The 16862-nt window shown below is 46.0% G+C and overlaps 1 pseudogene; it reads right to left on the bottom strand.

Moving 5' to 3' along the window:
* Positions 1-765: 765 nt before the first annotated feature.
* LOC119321821 lies at positions 766-2037 on the bottom strand (annotated as a pseudogene).
* Positions 2038-16862: the final 14825 nt, after the last annotated feature.

Genomic DNA, 16862 nt, shown 5'->3' with positions numbered 1-16862 from the left:
AAATCGGCTGTATGCACTTTGGACATTATCAAATAAGCATAATACCAGTATAAGTTTCTCATAAAATGACAACACGACTTCCGTCGTCTAAACTTGGATGACATGGGCGATGACCCAAAATCGCGTCGCCGCCAGACAAAGCCCGTGCAGTGACGGGGTCTTCTCCCTTGATTATGGTGCGTGGCGCGTGGCGACATATAGGTTGGTGGTCGGCAGTGTGGCTAGTGGCGTTACGCCGACGTATATGCGCATGGATGCCGATGCTGCGGCCCTAGGGTGAGCTTCCTGGCACAACTTCGCGAGCGGGGGCGGCAACTTGGGTGCTGGTCCAGGTGGCGCTCTTTGGGGCGTGTTTGGTTACATTGCCGATTTAGCCTGGCCCGACGAGCCTGGATCTATTGAGCCGGTTTGAGGGGATGCATGCCAAAAAACCCAGATGCACATAGTTTGGTTGCCTGCATGCCCCTAGTTGCATGAGACAACCATTTCTGACCCGGTGTTTGGTTGCCTGCATTGCATTAGACACACATATGGCATGGTGTTTGGTTGCAACCTGCATAAGGTGTTGTCACCACTTTTAACTAGTGGTGACCTTACCACACATAATCTGAACATAGTGCGAGCTAGTTAAACAAATGACAATTCATCCTAACTACTATCAAATGACAGTTTAAATTATTAAGAGCCATTGGCTAAATAGGAGATAGTTCATCGGTGTTGCTGCTTCATCTTCCTCTTCTGCTTCTACTGCTGCTTCTTCTTCCTCCTCTTCTTCAAATCCTGCACTGACCTTTGTTAAGCCATATTGCCTCTGCCCACTTCAACCTTTTGTTCTTCCAAGCGTCATTGTCAAATGCCTTCACACCATGGCCAGAGCTAACAACATCATCAGGCTCGACCTCTTCCTCAGGCACGTGTTCATCAAAGCCCCACTGGAGGATCCAGTTATGCAGAATGCAACAAGCAAGAACTAGCTTAACTTGAGTGGAGTATGGGTGGAATGGCTTCTGATCCAGGATCTTAAACCTATTCTTCAGAGCTCCAAATGCCCTCTCAACAGTTACTCTAAGGCTGGAGTGTTTGAGATTAAACAGCTCCCGTGCAGTCCTAGGAAAGTTCCTACCAGAGAACTCGTTGAGATGGTACCTTGTTTTTCCGAAGGGTGGAAGAATACCAGGCCGACATGCATAGCCAGCATCTCCAAGGTATAACTTGCCGTCGGGGATGTTGATTCCATCAGGTCGACTCATGCTGTCAGTGAGAATGTTTGCATCATGCGCTGACCCCTCCCAGCTAGCCAACACATATGTGAACTTCAGATCAAAGTCAACAACAGCAAGCATATTCTGGCTTGTGTAGTGCTTCCTCCCCCGTATGCTGCAGACTGTGACCTAGGAACTCTGGCAGTGACATGAGTACCATCTATTGCCCCAATGCAATCCTGAAAATGGCATCACTAGCTTGTGTTAGTGCTCAACTTGAACAATACAAGCATATCAAGCCATGAAAAGTGTATATTGTCAATGCTCACCTTGAAGTATGGATACCATCTTAGGCTTCCGCGAATCTTGGATGGAGTCTGGCCATATGGTCTCCTAATCATCTCTCCTCTAAGCTCCCCAACAGCAAAAAGCACCTGCTTTAAGTACCTAGAGATGGTCTCCATTGATCTCCTGAACGTGTTGTGAATGACCTTGAACCTCTGGTTATGGCCAACAACATGGAGGAACATGACCACTTGCTCTTCGACACTGGTGTTGATGCTATCTTGTAACAGGCCCCTGCTCCTGAAGGTCTCGACAAGCCTGGCAAATGGTGCTCTTTTCATTCTAAGCATCCAGAGAGCCTCGACGTCGTTGCAGTTGTAGATGCAGTTCAGATTTGGATCCTCTCCTGTTCCCGGGGTAACAATGGACCATAGCGGATCAAAGGTCTCCCAGCACGACGAACAACTCTTTGGTGCATGAACATGACACATGCCTGAATCACACTAATCAGTGCTGCTGCCTGGATTATTAGCCTCAATCGTGCGTCCATAACCTAGTCGACATCGACGGTTCGTTCAGTGGGAAATCGATCCTACACATAGCTTAACAGCCTAACCACTGAGCTAACAAAGGGGGGAGGGGGTGCTGCTTATCGGCATCGGAGACGAGGACGTCATAGGGGAGCCATGGCACAGACTAGGTCGACCAGACGGTGGCCAACAACAAGGGGAGCACCAGATCCACCGCAAACGCCGCCGCCTCTTCCGCCGCCGCCGCTGCCGCCTATAGCATAGATCTGAAATCGCAGTCGCCGCCGGCGGTGAGGCAGTAGGGAAGAAAGGGAGGCAGTGGCTATGGGTGAGCGAGTGAAAGGGGGGTGAGGCTAATTTGACGCCGGGACGGCGTGCCAGATTTCCATCTCCCGCCATCCCCCCTCGCTCCCGCCCGTGCAACCTCGCACCGCACTCAGCCTGGCTCGCGAGAAACTGCCGATCCGAGGGTTTCCAGCGAGCCAGGCTCTGGGCTGCTTTGAGAAGCGTGCGATGCAGGCCTAAGAGGAAAACCAGGCAACCAACACATGCCTCTCCCTTCCCGCGTGGGCCTGGTTGGGCTGATGCGGGCAACCAAACACGCCCTTGGCGTCTGTGCTAGATGGCTAGCGATTGCTTCAACCATGAGGCTGGTGTGGGTCATATAGGTGGAGCAGCTTAGCCAGATTTACCGAAAAAGGCTTTCGCCCCGCTTTATATTATAAAGCAACTGCCCAAGCCAACATTCCATATAGGTTCACACACACACACGCACAAACACATAAGTCTCAGTACACACAGGATCCAAAAGGGTTAATGCTGAGGGCACAACTCAAGAAGCCCTGAGAACAGAAAAAGGCACACACACACGGGGTGCAAGGGGGGGAGGTAGGGGAGGCGCCAAGCGGAAGGCGAGCGATCGTAGGTCGGTGAGGAGGGTGTTGATGACGTCCCGATCCTGAGGGCGGCTAAGCGGCCGCCAAAGCTGCAAGTACCCACACATTTTAAAAATGGCGTCAGTAGCGCGTCTAAGAGGCACCTTTTGGATGACCAGCTTACCGCGAACAGTCCAAAGCGTCTAGGCGAGGACCCCAACGCAGAGCCATCTGATATGACGGTATCGAGGGGGGGAGGCATGGATCTCCGCGAGAAGGTCAGGGAAGTTGGAATTACACCACTGGCCGCTAACCGTCTCGCGGAAACTGGACCAAAGAAACTGGGCCGTGGAGCACGAGAAGAAGATGTGATTAGCATCTTCCACCGTGCCGCACAGGGGGCAAAGCCCATCTCTGGGTCCATTACGCTTGAGGACCTCTACTCCGGAAGGGAGGCGGCCACGGATCCATTGCCACAGGAAGATCCTGATTTTCAGGGGCAAGCGGATGTCCCAGATCAGACTGAAGGGCTCGAGGGCGGGCAAGGGGGCGATGGCTGCGTACAAAGATTTGGTGGAGAAGCAACCAGAAGACTCCAGATGCCAAGAGATGGCGTCCGGGGTGTCGTTAACACTCATCGGGAGAAGGGCGATGTCCTTGAGGAGGGCATCCCAGGCGGCTACTTCGGGCGGGCCAAAGGGGTGACTCGACAGAGACTCGAGGGTCAACAGCAATGGCGAATAGCTCGGGAAAACGAATGGCCAGAGGGATGCCGCCAATCCACCGATCAAACCAGAACAGGGTCGCGGACCCAGTACCAACCGAGATGGAAGTGCCAATGCGAAGCATAGGGAACAACTGGATGATAGCCTGCCAGATTTGGGTCATCCCGCTTGGATATGTGAATGAGGTTGTGGATTATGTGCGGTAGCGACCAGGGAGGGCTCGTCGCTGCCATGAGAGGCGATGGGGTGGTCCAATTGCGATGGATCCATTCTATGCAGCGTAGTTCGGCCTGAAAAGGGTCGGGGCTCGATTGTTGGCGGTGTTCAGAAGCAATAGTATATTTTTTGACTAGATAGAAATAGTAAATTTGAATTGAGTATCTTTTACTTTGGATCTGGCGTGGGCTGCGACTTGCTTAGGTGCCAGAGTTGTGGCTTTGAATGTGGTCGTGTTATGCATTGCGTTGGTCATGTAGATGGCGGGTCATCGGTTGGTGGTGGTTGGCGGTGTTGGTGTGTCATCACCCTCGACATTGTTACTCGCTATGTGTCATGGATGGAGGATGGTGCCATGGCGGAGCTCATTTTTGGCAGTGGGCCGGGAGGCCATGCGGCTTCAGGTGTCGTGGTGGTCATCGGCCGCGGCGAGATGCATGGATCGCATCGCTATTGCGGCTTGAGCAGATGAACGAGCATGATTCAGTGATGATGTGTTTGGTGAGCTCTAGGTGAAAGACTAACACCAACTTCAGATGATGCCGCCGCCGCTGATGTTCTTAGACATCGCCGCCCTCCTTGAAAGCATCATTGTGGATCCCCTTCACCTCACTCGTCATTTGGATCTCGGGCTCTCCGACCCAAGTTTCGACCTTGGTCAGAGTGGCCATTTGTGTCGTTCCCGTTTGCTTCCCCCTCGAGGGCGTCGCCTTGGAGGGTCCGATCTATTAAGGAGTATTAGTATATTGATTAGCTCTCCTTACATCCTTGAGCTATGCTACACATATAAATTGGTCCCCTAACAAATAAATTGATTGAAATTTGAGAGGATCAATAACCTATCATGTTGGCACAGGTCCAAGCTTGCGTACACACAGTACAATTTCAGCCATATTTGGCCCAAGTCAGCTACAATGTGCATTAGTCGGCCACTAGTGCTAAAGGTTGATTCTAGTGTCACCATTGTCACAGGGATATGCAATATTACCATGAGCAATTCTTTATAAAGCTGCATACATTGCAACCCCAAACTTCCACCAAGTGATTGTTAGGTTGATCTCGTACCGATCGAGCCCAACGGCTCGACGGGCCCCTTGGCCTGCACCCTGATCGAGGGTGCCCAACCCTCTTATGGGTGGTGGGCCCCTGTCGCAACGCTATATAAAGAAGTGGGGGAGCCGGCTGCATGTGGTACGAGGTTCATCGTGCGCCGTAACCCCCACCGATATCCCTATCGATCTAGGGTTAGCGCACAAGCGACGGGAAGCTCCACCACAGCCACTGCCACCTCACCTCTCTCTGTCATCTCCGGCACCATCACCATGGCCGGCACTAGGAGCTCCTCGAGCCACAAGAAGAAGGTAAGAACTACCGGAATATGTAGCCTAACCGATCCCGACGGATCTAACAATGGTATTAGACCATGATAGGCTTAGATTGTTTTCGGTACAAAGGAAAAACAGAGAAAGAAAGTTCCCCTCCCCCCAAAAGAACCCTAGAAGGGCAAAGAGAACATGCACCGCCGCAAGGCCGCGCCGTTCCTCTCGATCCGGACGCGCATCGGCAAGCCGAGGCGTCGGACGAAGAACTACCAGAGCCAACTCAACGGTATGCCGGCAAAGAAAAGAAAAAAGACAAAAAAAAGAGAGAGGGGGGAGCACTACGGCCCAACCGCTCGACGACGGCGCGCTCACACCAAGGGGAACGCACCACTGGCGAAGGGATCGGCAACGACGCCGCCACTCCACGCCGTCGGGCGCTGCAAGGGAGCAGAGGGGGCCTTGGCCTCGCATCTTTCTCTCTGTCTAAGGAAGAAAAGGGGAAGGGAAAAGTGGAGAATGGGTGCTCGCGCGCCGCCGTGGCGACGTCGTTGACACGTCTCCAACATATCTATAATTTATGAAGCATTCATGCTATTTTATTATCTGTTTTGAATGATTATGGGCTTTATTATACACTTTTATATTATTTTTGGGACTAACCTATTAACTGGAGGCCCAGCCCATATTGCTGTTTTATTGCCTGTTTAAGTATTTCGAAGAAAAGGAATATCAAACAAAGTCCAAACGGAATGAAACCTTCGGCAACGTGATTTTTTGGAAGAATATGATCCTAGAGATTTGGAGTTCACGTTAGAAGATCCTCGAGGCAGCCACGAGATAGGAGGGCGCGCCCCCTGTCTCGTGGGCCCCTCGAGCACCTCCCGACCGACTTCTTTCGCCTATATAAGCCTACGTACCCTAAAAATATCGAATATCAAGATAGATCGGGAGTTCTGCCGCCGCAAGCCTCTGTAGCCACCAAAAACCTCTTGGAAGTCCGTTCCGGTACCCTGCCGAAGGGGGAACCCATCATAGGTGGCCATCTTCATCATCCCGGCGCTATCCATGACGAAGAGGGAGTAGTTCACCCTCGGGGCTAAGGGTATGTACCAGTAGCTATGTGTTTGATCTCTCTCTCTCTCTCTCTCTTCGTGTTCTTTCTATGGCACGATCTTGATGTATCGTGAGCTTTGTTATCATAGTTGGATCTTATGATGTTTCTCCCCCTCTACTCTCTTGTGATGAATTGAGTTTCCCTCTTGAAGTTATCTTATCGGATTGAGTCTTTATTTGAGAACTCTTGATGTATGTCTTGCCATGTTTATCTGTGGTGACAATGGGATACTGAAGGAAATATGCCCTAGAGGCAATAATAAAGTTATTATTTATTTCCTTATATCATGATAAATGTTTATTATTCATGCTAGAATTGTATTAACCGGAAACATAATACATGTGTGAATACATAGACAAACAGAGTGTCACTAGTATGCCTCTACTTGACTAGCTCGTTAATCGAAGATGGTTATGTTTCCTAACCATAGACATGAGTTGTCATTTAATTAATGGGATCACATCATTAGGAGAATGATGTGATTGACTTGACCCATTCCGTTAGCTTAGCACTTGATCGTTTAGTATATTGCTATTGCTTTCTTCGTGACTTATACATGTTCCTGTAACTATGAGATTATGCAACTCCCGTTTACCGGAGGAACACTTTGGGTGCTACCAAACGTCACAACGTAACTGGGTGATTATAAAGGAGTACTACAGGTGTCTCCGAAGGTACATGTTGGGTTGGCGTATTTCGAGATTAGGTTTTGTCACTCCGATTGTCGGAGAGGTATCTCTGGGCCCTCTCGGTAATGCACATCACTATAAGCCTTGCAAGCATTACAACTAATGAGTTAGTTGTGAGATGATGTATTACGGAACGAGTAAAGAGACTTGCTGAAAGGATCGAGATGGACCTAGAAGGGGGGGGGGTGAATAGGTACAATTACAAATTTTAATTATTACTTGACAATTTTTAGGCAATAATGCGGAATATGAAGATGAGCCTAACAATTGCACGTGAGCACAAAGTACTAAGCAAATAACACAAACACGTAAGTAGGCAAGCACAATATAATGTATGCAAGTGTAAAGAGACAAGTAACCACAAGTAGAGAGTTAAGGTTAGGAATAACCGCAACTCCGGGAGACGAGGATGTAAGCCGATGTTCACTCCCTTGGAGGGGAGCTAGTCACCGTTAGAGGGATGGATGTTACCACAAAGGCACACCAACGCCGCGAAGGCTCACCCTATTCTCCCTTTGAGACAACACCACGGAGGCGTTTCTCAACCACTAGTGGTATACCTTGGGGTGGTCTCCAAACCCTCACAAACTTTTCCGAGGGTAATCACAAAGTTCGATTCCTCTTCGGATGACTCCTACCGCCTAGGAGTCTCCAACCTCCAAGAGTAACAAGAACGATGGGGAAATGTTCAAAACTTGCTCAAGTCACGAATTCCTTTGGTGCAAAGAAGGGGAAGAAATGGATCTATCACTTGATTGGAGAACTTCTCTCAAAATGCTCCTAGAACACTTGGAATCTAGGATTTAGTGTGGATGAATGAGAGAGAGAGTGAGGAGTGTTCTTGTGAGGATCAAAGTGAATGGTCAACCCTATCCCGTGGAAGGGAAGGGTGTATATATAGGTGGTGGGAAAAAGTGGCCGTTTGGGGTACAGGATGGCCGGACGTCCGGAGAACGTCGGACGTCCGGAGGCCCAAATGGGTCCGGACGTCCGACAGTCATCGGACGACCGGCCGCTGTGAAAAGTGTGACCCACAATCCAGTGTACAGGATACGGACGTCCGAGCGGGGCCGGACATCCGTAAGAACGCTTCTGATGTGAAAGTGTCGGACGTCCGGAGGGTTCCGGACATCCGTAAAAATGTTTCTGTTGTGGAAGTGTCGGACGTCCGGAAGTGTCCGGACGTCCGGGCAATCAGGAAGGACCGGACGTCCGTAGAACACCGGACGTCCAAAGGCAAGGTATATAGATAGCAACTTTTGAGCAAGTATTTCACAGATCCATCGATCCCCTCTTAATAGTGCGGGATCCCTATACTCAAGAACAAACCATAAATGAAGTCAACATCTTGTATCTCCATTCTTGAGTTATATGCTTTTGTCCCTAGTCATGATCCATGCACACGGTCTTTGGAACATAATCCTGAGATATACTTGATAAACATGATTAGTCATATGTGTTGTCATCAACATCAAAATACGATTAAGGGCATGATTGCACTTTCACTTGCCGGTAACGAGATTGAACTAGGTATTGAGATACCGACGATTGAATCTCGGGCAAGTAAAATACCGATGACAAAGGGAACAACGTATGTTGTTATGCGGTTTGACCGATAAAGATCTTCGTAGAATATGTGGGAGCCAATATGGGCATCCAGGTCCCGCTATTGGTTATTAACCGGAAACAATTCTAGGTCATGTCTACATAGTTCTCGGACCCGTAGGGTCCGCACGCTTAACGTTTCGTTGACGATATAGTATTATATGAGTTATGTATGTTGGTAACCGAATGTTGTTCGGAGTCCCGGATGAGATCATGGACATGACGAGGAACTCCGGAATGGTCCAGAGATAAAGTTTGATATATGGGATAATAGTGTTTGATCTCCGGAAGGGTTCCGGAATTCACCGGAAGGGGTTCCGGATGTTTCCCGAAATGTTTGGGTACGAGAACATGTTATTTGGGCCAAAGGGGAAAGCCCACAAGGTTTTTGGAAAGCGCAAAATAAAGTTTTGCGGAGTCCATGGGCCAGACGCCAGGGTCCCTGGCGTCTGGGTCCAGACGCCGGGAACCCTGGCGTCTGGCCCTGGAGTCCGAGAAGGACTCTTGCCTTTCGGGTGAAACCGACTTTGTGGAGGCTTTTACTCCAAGTTTCGACCCCAAGGCTCAACATATAAATAGAGGGGCAGGGCTAGCACCAAAGACACATCAATAAACACCAAGCCATGTGCCGGCAACCCCGTCCTCTCTAGTTTATCCTCCATCATAGTTTCCGTAGTGCTTAGGCGAAGCCCTGCGGAGATTGTTCTTCACCAACACCGTCACCACGCCGTCGTGCTACCGGAACTCATCTACTACTTCGCCCGTCTTGCTGGATCGAGAAGGCGAGGACGTCATCGAGCTGAACGTGTGCAGAACTCGGAGGTGCCGTGCGTTCGGTACTTGGATCGGTCGGATCGTGAAGACGTACGACTACATCAACCGCGTTGACAAACTCTTCCGCTTAGCGATCTTCAAGGGTATGAAGATACACTCCCCCTCTCGTTGCTATACATCACCATGATCTTGCGTGTGCGTAGGATTTTTTTTAAAATTTGCAACAACAAAGTAGAGGACGTCTAACTTGTTTTTGCAGGGCATGATGTGATGTGATATGGTCAAGACGTGATGCTATATTTTATTGTATGAGATGATCATGTTTTGTAACCGAGTCATCGGCAACTGGTAGGAGCCATATGGTTGTCGCTTTATTGTATGCAATGCAATCGCCCTGTAATTGCTTTACTTTATCACTAAGCGGTAGCGATAGTCGTAGAAGCAATAGTTGGCGAGACGACAACGATGCTACAATGGAGATCAAGGTGTCGTGCCGGTGACGATGGTGATCATGACGGTGCTTCGGAGATGGAGATCACAAGCACAATATGATGATGACCATATCATATCACTTATATTGATTGCATGTGATGTTTATCTTTTATGCATCTTATCTTGCTTTGATTGACGGTAGCATTATAAGATGATCTCTCACTAAATTTCAAGATAAAAGTGTTCTCCCTGAGTATGCACCGTTGCCAAAGTTCGTCGTGCCCAGACACCACGTGATGATCGGGCGTGATAAGCTCTACGTCCATCTACAATGGGTGCAAGCCAGTTTTGCACACGCGGAATACTCAGGTTAAACTTGACGAGCCTAGCATATGCAGATATGGCCTCGGAACACAGAGACCGAAAGGTCGAGCGTGAATCATATAGTAGATATGATCAACATAATGATGTTCACCATTGAAAGCTACTCCATTTCACGTGATGATCGGTTATGGTTTAGTTGATTTGGACCACGTGATCACTTAGAGGATTAGAGGGATGTCTTTCTAAGTGGGAGTTCTTAAGTAATATGATTAATTGAACTTAAATTTATCATGAACTTAGTCCTGGTAGTATTTTGCAAATTATGTTGTAGATCAATAGCTCGCGTTGTTGCTTTCATATGTTTATTTTGATATGTTCCTAGAGAAAACTGTGTTGAAACATGTTAGTAGCAATGATGCGGATTGGATCCGTGATCTGAGGTTTATCCTCATTGCTGCACAGAAGAATTATGTCCTTGATGCACCGCTAGGTGACAGACCTATTACAGGAGCAGATGCAGACGTTATGAACGTTTGGCTAGCTTAATGTGATGACTACTTGATAGTTTAGTGCACCATGCTTAACGGCTTAGAATCGGGACTTCAAAGACGTTTTGAACGTCATGGACCATATGAGATGTTCCAGGAATTGAAGTTAATATTTCAAGCAAATACCCGAGTTGAGAGATATGAAGTCTCCAACAAGTTCTATAGCTAAAAGATGGAGGAGAATCGCTCAACTAGTGAGCATGTGCTCAGATTGTCTGGGTACTACAATCGCTTGAATCAAGTGGGAGTTAATCTTCCAGATAAGATAGTGATTGACAGAGTTCTCTAGTCACCATCACCAAGTTACTAGAACTTCATGATGAACTATAGTATGCAAGGGATGACGAAAACGATTCCCGAGCTCTTCGTGATGTTGAAATCGACGAAGGTAGAAATCAAGAAAGAGCATCAAGTGTTGATGATTGACAAGACCACTAGTTTCAAGAGAATGGCAAAGGGAAAGAAAGGGAACTTCAAGTAGAATGACAAGCAAGTTGTCACTCCCGCGAAGAAGCCCAAAGCTGGACCAAAGCCTGAAACTGAGTGCTTCTTCTGCAAAGGAAATGGTCACTGGAAGCAGAAATGCCCTGAATATTTGGTAAATAAGAAGGATGACAAAGTGAACAAGGGTATATTTGATATACAGGTTATTGATGTGTACCTTACTAGTATTTATAGTAACCCCTGGGTATTTGATACTTGTTTGGTTGCTAAGATTAGTAACTCGAAACAGGAGTTACAGAATAAACAAAGACTAGTTGAAGGGAAAGTGACAATGAGTGTTGGAAGTAGTTCCAAGATTGATATGATCATCATCGCACACTCCCTATACTTTCGGGATTAGTGTTAAACCTAAATAAATGTTATTTGGCGTTTGCGTTGAGCATGAATATGATTTGATCATGTTTATTGCAATACGGTTATTCATTTAAAGTCGGAGAATAATTGTTGTTCTGTTTACATGAATAAAACCTTCAATGGTCATACACCCAATGAAAATAGTTTGTTGGATCTCGATCGTAGTGATACACATATTCATAATATTGATGCCAAAAGATGCAACATTAATAATGATAGTGCAACTTATTTGTGGCACTGCCGTTTGGGTCATATCGGTGTAAAGAGCATGAAGAAACTCCATGCTGATGAGTTTTTGGAATCACTTGATTATGAATCATTTGATGCTTGCAAACCGTGCCTTTTGGGCAAGATGACTGAAACTCCGTCGTTCGGAACAATGGAACGAGATACTGACTTGTTGGAAATAATACATACCGATGTATGCGGTCCAATGAGTGTTGATGCTCGTGGTAGGTATCGTTATTTTCTGACCTTCACAAGATGATTTGAGCAGATATGAGTATATCTACTTAATGAAGCACAAGTCAGAAACATTTGAAAAGTTCAAAGAATTTCAGAGTGAAGTGGAGAATCATCGTAACAAGAAAATAAAGTTTCTACGATCTGATCGTGGAGATGAATATTTGAGCTACAAGTTTGGCCTTCATTTTAAACAATGTGGAATAGTTTCACACCTCACGCCACATGGAACACCACAGCGTAATGGTGTGTCCGAACGTCGTAACCACACTTTATTAGATATGGTGCGATCTATGATGTATCTTACCGATTTACCACTATCGTTTTGGGGTTATGCATTAGAGATATCTGCATTCACTTTAAATAGGGCACCATCTAAATCCGTTGAGACGACACTGTATGAACTATGGTTTAGCAGTAAACCTAAGCTGCCGTTTCTTAAAGTTTGGAGTTGCGGTGCTTATGTGAAATGGAACGAGCTACTGACTTGTTGGAAATAATACATACCGATGTATGTGGTCCAATGAGTGTTGATGCTCGTGGCGAGTATCATTATTTTCTAACCTTCACAAATGATTTGAGTAGATATGAGTATATCTACTTAATGAAACACAAGTCTGAAACATTTGAAAAGTTCAAAGAATTTCAGAGTGAAGTGGAGAATCATCGTAACAAGAAAATAAAGTTTCTACGATCTGATCGTGGAGGAGAATATTTGAGTTACGAGTTTGGCCTTCATATAAAACAATATGGAATAGTTTCATAGCTCATGCCACCTGGAACACCACATCGTTATGATGTGTCCGAACGTCGTAACCGCACTTTATTGGATATGGTGCAATCTATGATGTCTCTTATCGGTTTACCACTATCGTTTTGGGGTTATGCATTAGCTAGAGACAACTGCATTCACGTTAAATAGGGCACCATCTAAATCCGTTGAGACGACACCGTATGAACTATGGTTTAGCAATAAACCTAAGCTGTCGTTTCTTAAAGTTTGGAGTTGCGATCCTTAGGTGAAAACGTTTCAACCTGATAAGCTCGAACCCAAATCGGAGAAGTGCGTCTTCATATAATACCCAAAGGAGACAGTTGGGTACACCTTCTATCACAGATCCGAAAGCAAAGATATTCGTTGCTTAGAATGGATCCTTTCTAGAGAAGGAGTTTCTCTTGAAAGAAGTGAGTGGGAGGAAAGTAGAACTTGATGAGGTAACTGTACCTGCTCCCTTATTGGAAAGTAGTTCATCACAGAAATCTGTTCCTGTGACTACTACACTAATTAGTGAGGAAGTTAATGACGATGATCATGAAACTTCAGATCAAGTTGTTACTGAACCTCGTATGTCAACCAGAGTAAGATCCGCACCAGAGTGGTACGGTAATCCTGTTCTGGAAGTTATGTTAATAGACCATGACGAACCTACGGACTATGAGGAAGCGATGATGAGCCCATATTCCACGAAATGGCTTGAGGCCATAAAATCTGAGATATGATCCATGTATGAGAACAAAGTATGGACTTTGATTGACTTGCTCGATGATCAGCAAGCCATGTTAAATAAATGGATCTTCAAGAGGAAGACGGACCCTGATAGTAGTGTTACTATCTACTAAGCTCGACTTGTTGCGAAAGGTTTTCGACAAGTTCAAGGTGTTGAATACGATGAGATTTTCTCACTCGTGTCGATGCTTAAGTCTGTCTGAATCATGTTAGCAACTGCCACATTTTATGAAATCTGGCAAATGGATGTCAAAACTACATTCCTTAATGGATTTTTTAAAGAAGAGTTGTATATGATGCAACCAGAAGGTTTTGTTAATCCTAAAGGTGCTAACAAAATGTGCAAGCTCCAGCGATCCATCAATGGACTGGTGCAAGCATCTCGGAGTTGGAATATACACTTTGATGAGTTGATCAAACCATATGGTTTTATACAGACTTTTGGGAAGGCCTGTATTTACAAGAAAGTGAGTGGGAGCACTACAGCCTTTCTGATAAGTATATGTGAATGACATATTGTTGATCGTAAATAATGTAGAATTATTCTGCAAAGCATAAAGGAGTGTTTGAAAGGAGTTTTTCAAAGAAAGACCTCGGTGAAGCTGCTTACATATTGAGCATCAAGATCTATAGAGATAGATCAAGACGCTTGATAAGTTTTTCAATGAATACATACCTTGACAAGATTTTGAAGTAGTTCAAAATGGAACAGTCAAAGAAAGAGTTCTTGCCTGTGTTACAAGGTGTGAGATTGAGTAAGACTCAAAAGCCGACCACGGCAGAAGATAGAAAGAGAATGAAAGTCATTCCCTATGCTTCAGCCATAGGTTCTATAAAGTATGCCATAATGCTATGTACCAGATCTATTGCATACCCTACCACTAAACTTGGCAAGGGAGTGCAATAGTGATCTAGGAGTAGATCAATGGACAGTGGTCAAAATTATCCTTAGTGGAATAAGGATATGTTTCTCGATTATGGAAGTGATAAAAGGTTCGTCGTAAAGGGTTACGTCGATGCAAGTTTTGACACTAATCTAGATGACTCTAAGTCTCGGTCTAGATACATATTGAAAGTGGGAGCAATTAGCTAGATTAGCTCCGTGTAGAGCATTGTAGACATAGAAATTTGCAAAATACTTACGGATCTGAATGTGACATACCCGTTGACTAAAATTATCTCACAAGCAAAACATGATCACACCTTAGTACTCTTTGGGTGTTAATCACATAGCGATGTGAACTAGATTACTGACTCTAGTAAACCCTTTGGGTGTTGGTCACATGTCGATGTGAACTATGGGTGTTAACCACATAAAGATGTGAACTATTGATGTTAAATCACATGGCGATGTGAACTAGATTATTGACTCTAGTGCAAGTGGGAGACTGAAGGAAATATGCCCTAGAGGCAATAATAAAGTTATTATTTATTTCCTTATATCATGATAAATGTTTATTATTCATGCTAGAATTGTATTAACTGGAAACATAATACATGTGTGAATACATAGACAAACAGAGTGTCACTAGTATGCCTCTACTTGACTAGCTCGTTAATCGAAGATGGTTATGTTTCCTAACCATAGACATGAGTTGTCATTTGATTAACGGGATCACATCATTAGGAGAATGATGTGATTGACTTGACCCATTCCGTTAGCTTAGCACTTGATTATTTAGTATATTGCTATTGCTTTCTTCATGACTTATACATGTTCCTGTAACTATGAGATTATGCAACTCCCGTTTACCGGAGGAACACTTTGGGTGCTACCAAACGTCACAACGTAACTGGGTGATTATAAAGGAGTACTATAGGTGTCTCCGAAGGTACATGTTGGGTTGGCGTATTTCGAGATTAGGTTTTGTCACTCCGATTGTCGGAGAGGTATCTCTGGGCCCTCTCGGTAATGCACATCACTATAAGCCTTGCAAGCATTACAACTAATGAGTTAGTTGTGAGATGATGTATTACGGAACGAGTAAAGAGACTTGCCGGTAACGAGATTGAACTAGGTATTGAGATACCGACGATCGAATCTCGGGCAAGTAACATACCGATGACAAAGGGAACAACGTATGTTGTTATGCGGTTTGACCGATAAAGATCTTCGTAGAATATGTGGGAGCCAATATGGGCATCCAGGTCCCGCTATTGGTTATTGACCGGAAACCGTTCTAGGTCATGTCTACATAGTTCTCGAACCCGTAGGGTCCGCACGCTTAACGTTTCGTTGACGATATAGTATTATATGAGTTATGTATGTTGGTAACCGAATGTTGTTCGGAGTCCCGGATGAGATCATGGACATGATGAGGAACTCTGGAATGGTCCGGAGATAAAGTTTGATATATGGGATAATAGTGTTTGATCTCCGGAAGGGTTCCGGAATTCACCGGAACGGGTTCCGGATGTTTCCTGAAATGTTTGGGTATGAGAACACGTTATTTGGGCCAAAGGGGAAAGCCCACAAGGTTTTTGGAAAGCGCAAAAGGAAGTTTTGCGGAGTCCATGGGCCAGACGCTAGGGTCCCTGGCGTCTGGGTCCAGACGCCGGGAACCCTGGCGTCTGGCCCTGGAGTCCGAGAAGGACTCTTGCCTTTCGGGTGAAACCGACTTTGTGGAGGCTTTTACTCCAAGTTTCGACCCCAAGGCTCAACATATAAATAGAGGGGCAGGGCTAGCACCAAAGACACATCAAGAAACACCAAGCCGTGTGCCGGCAACCCCGTCCCCTCTAGTTTATCCTCCGTCATAGTTTCCGTAGTGCTTAGGCGAAGCCCTGCGAAGATTGTTCTTCACCAACACCGTCACCATGTCGTCGTGCTGCCGGAACTCATCTACTACTTCGCCCGTCTTGCTGGATCGAGAAGGCGAGGACGTCATCGAGCTGAACGTGTGCAGAACTCGGAGGTGCCGTGCGTTCGGTACTTGGATCGGTCGGATCGTGAAGACGTACGACTACATCAACCGCGTTGATAAACGCTTCCGCTTAGCGATCTTCAAGGGTATGAAGATACACTCCCCCTCTCGTTGCTATACATCACCATGATCTTGCGTGTGCGTAGGAATTTTTTGAAATTATTACGTTCCCCAACAGATATCACATGCCTCTTGATGTATGTTTTGGTGACCAACTTGCGGGTTCCGCCCATGAACCTATGCATAGGGGTTGGCACACGCTTTCTTGACTCTCCGGTAGAAACTTTGGGGCACTCTTTGAAGTACTTTGTGTTGGTTGGATGAATTTGAGATTGTGTGATGCATATCGTATAATCATGCCCATGGATACTTGAGGTGACAATGGAGTATCTAGGTGACATTAGGGTTTTGGTTGATTTGTGTCTTAAGGTGTTATTCTAGTACGAACTCTTTAATAGATCGATCCGAAA

This window comes from Triticum dicoccoides, chromosome 6B (assembly GCF_002162155.2).
Source record: "Triticum dicoccoides isolate Atlit2015 ecotype Zavitan chromosome 6B, WEW_v2.0, whole genome shotgun sequence".
NCBI lineage: Eukaryota > Viridiplantae > Streptophyta > Magnoliopsida > Poales > Poaceae > Triticum > Triticum dicoccoides.
The sequence above is the reverse complement of the archived record's forward strand: the minus strand, read 5'-3'. Positions and strand labels throughout refer to the sequence as shown.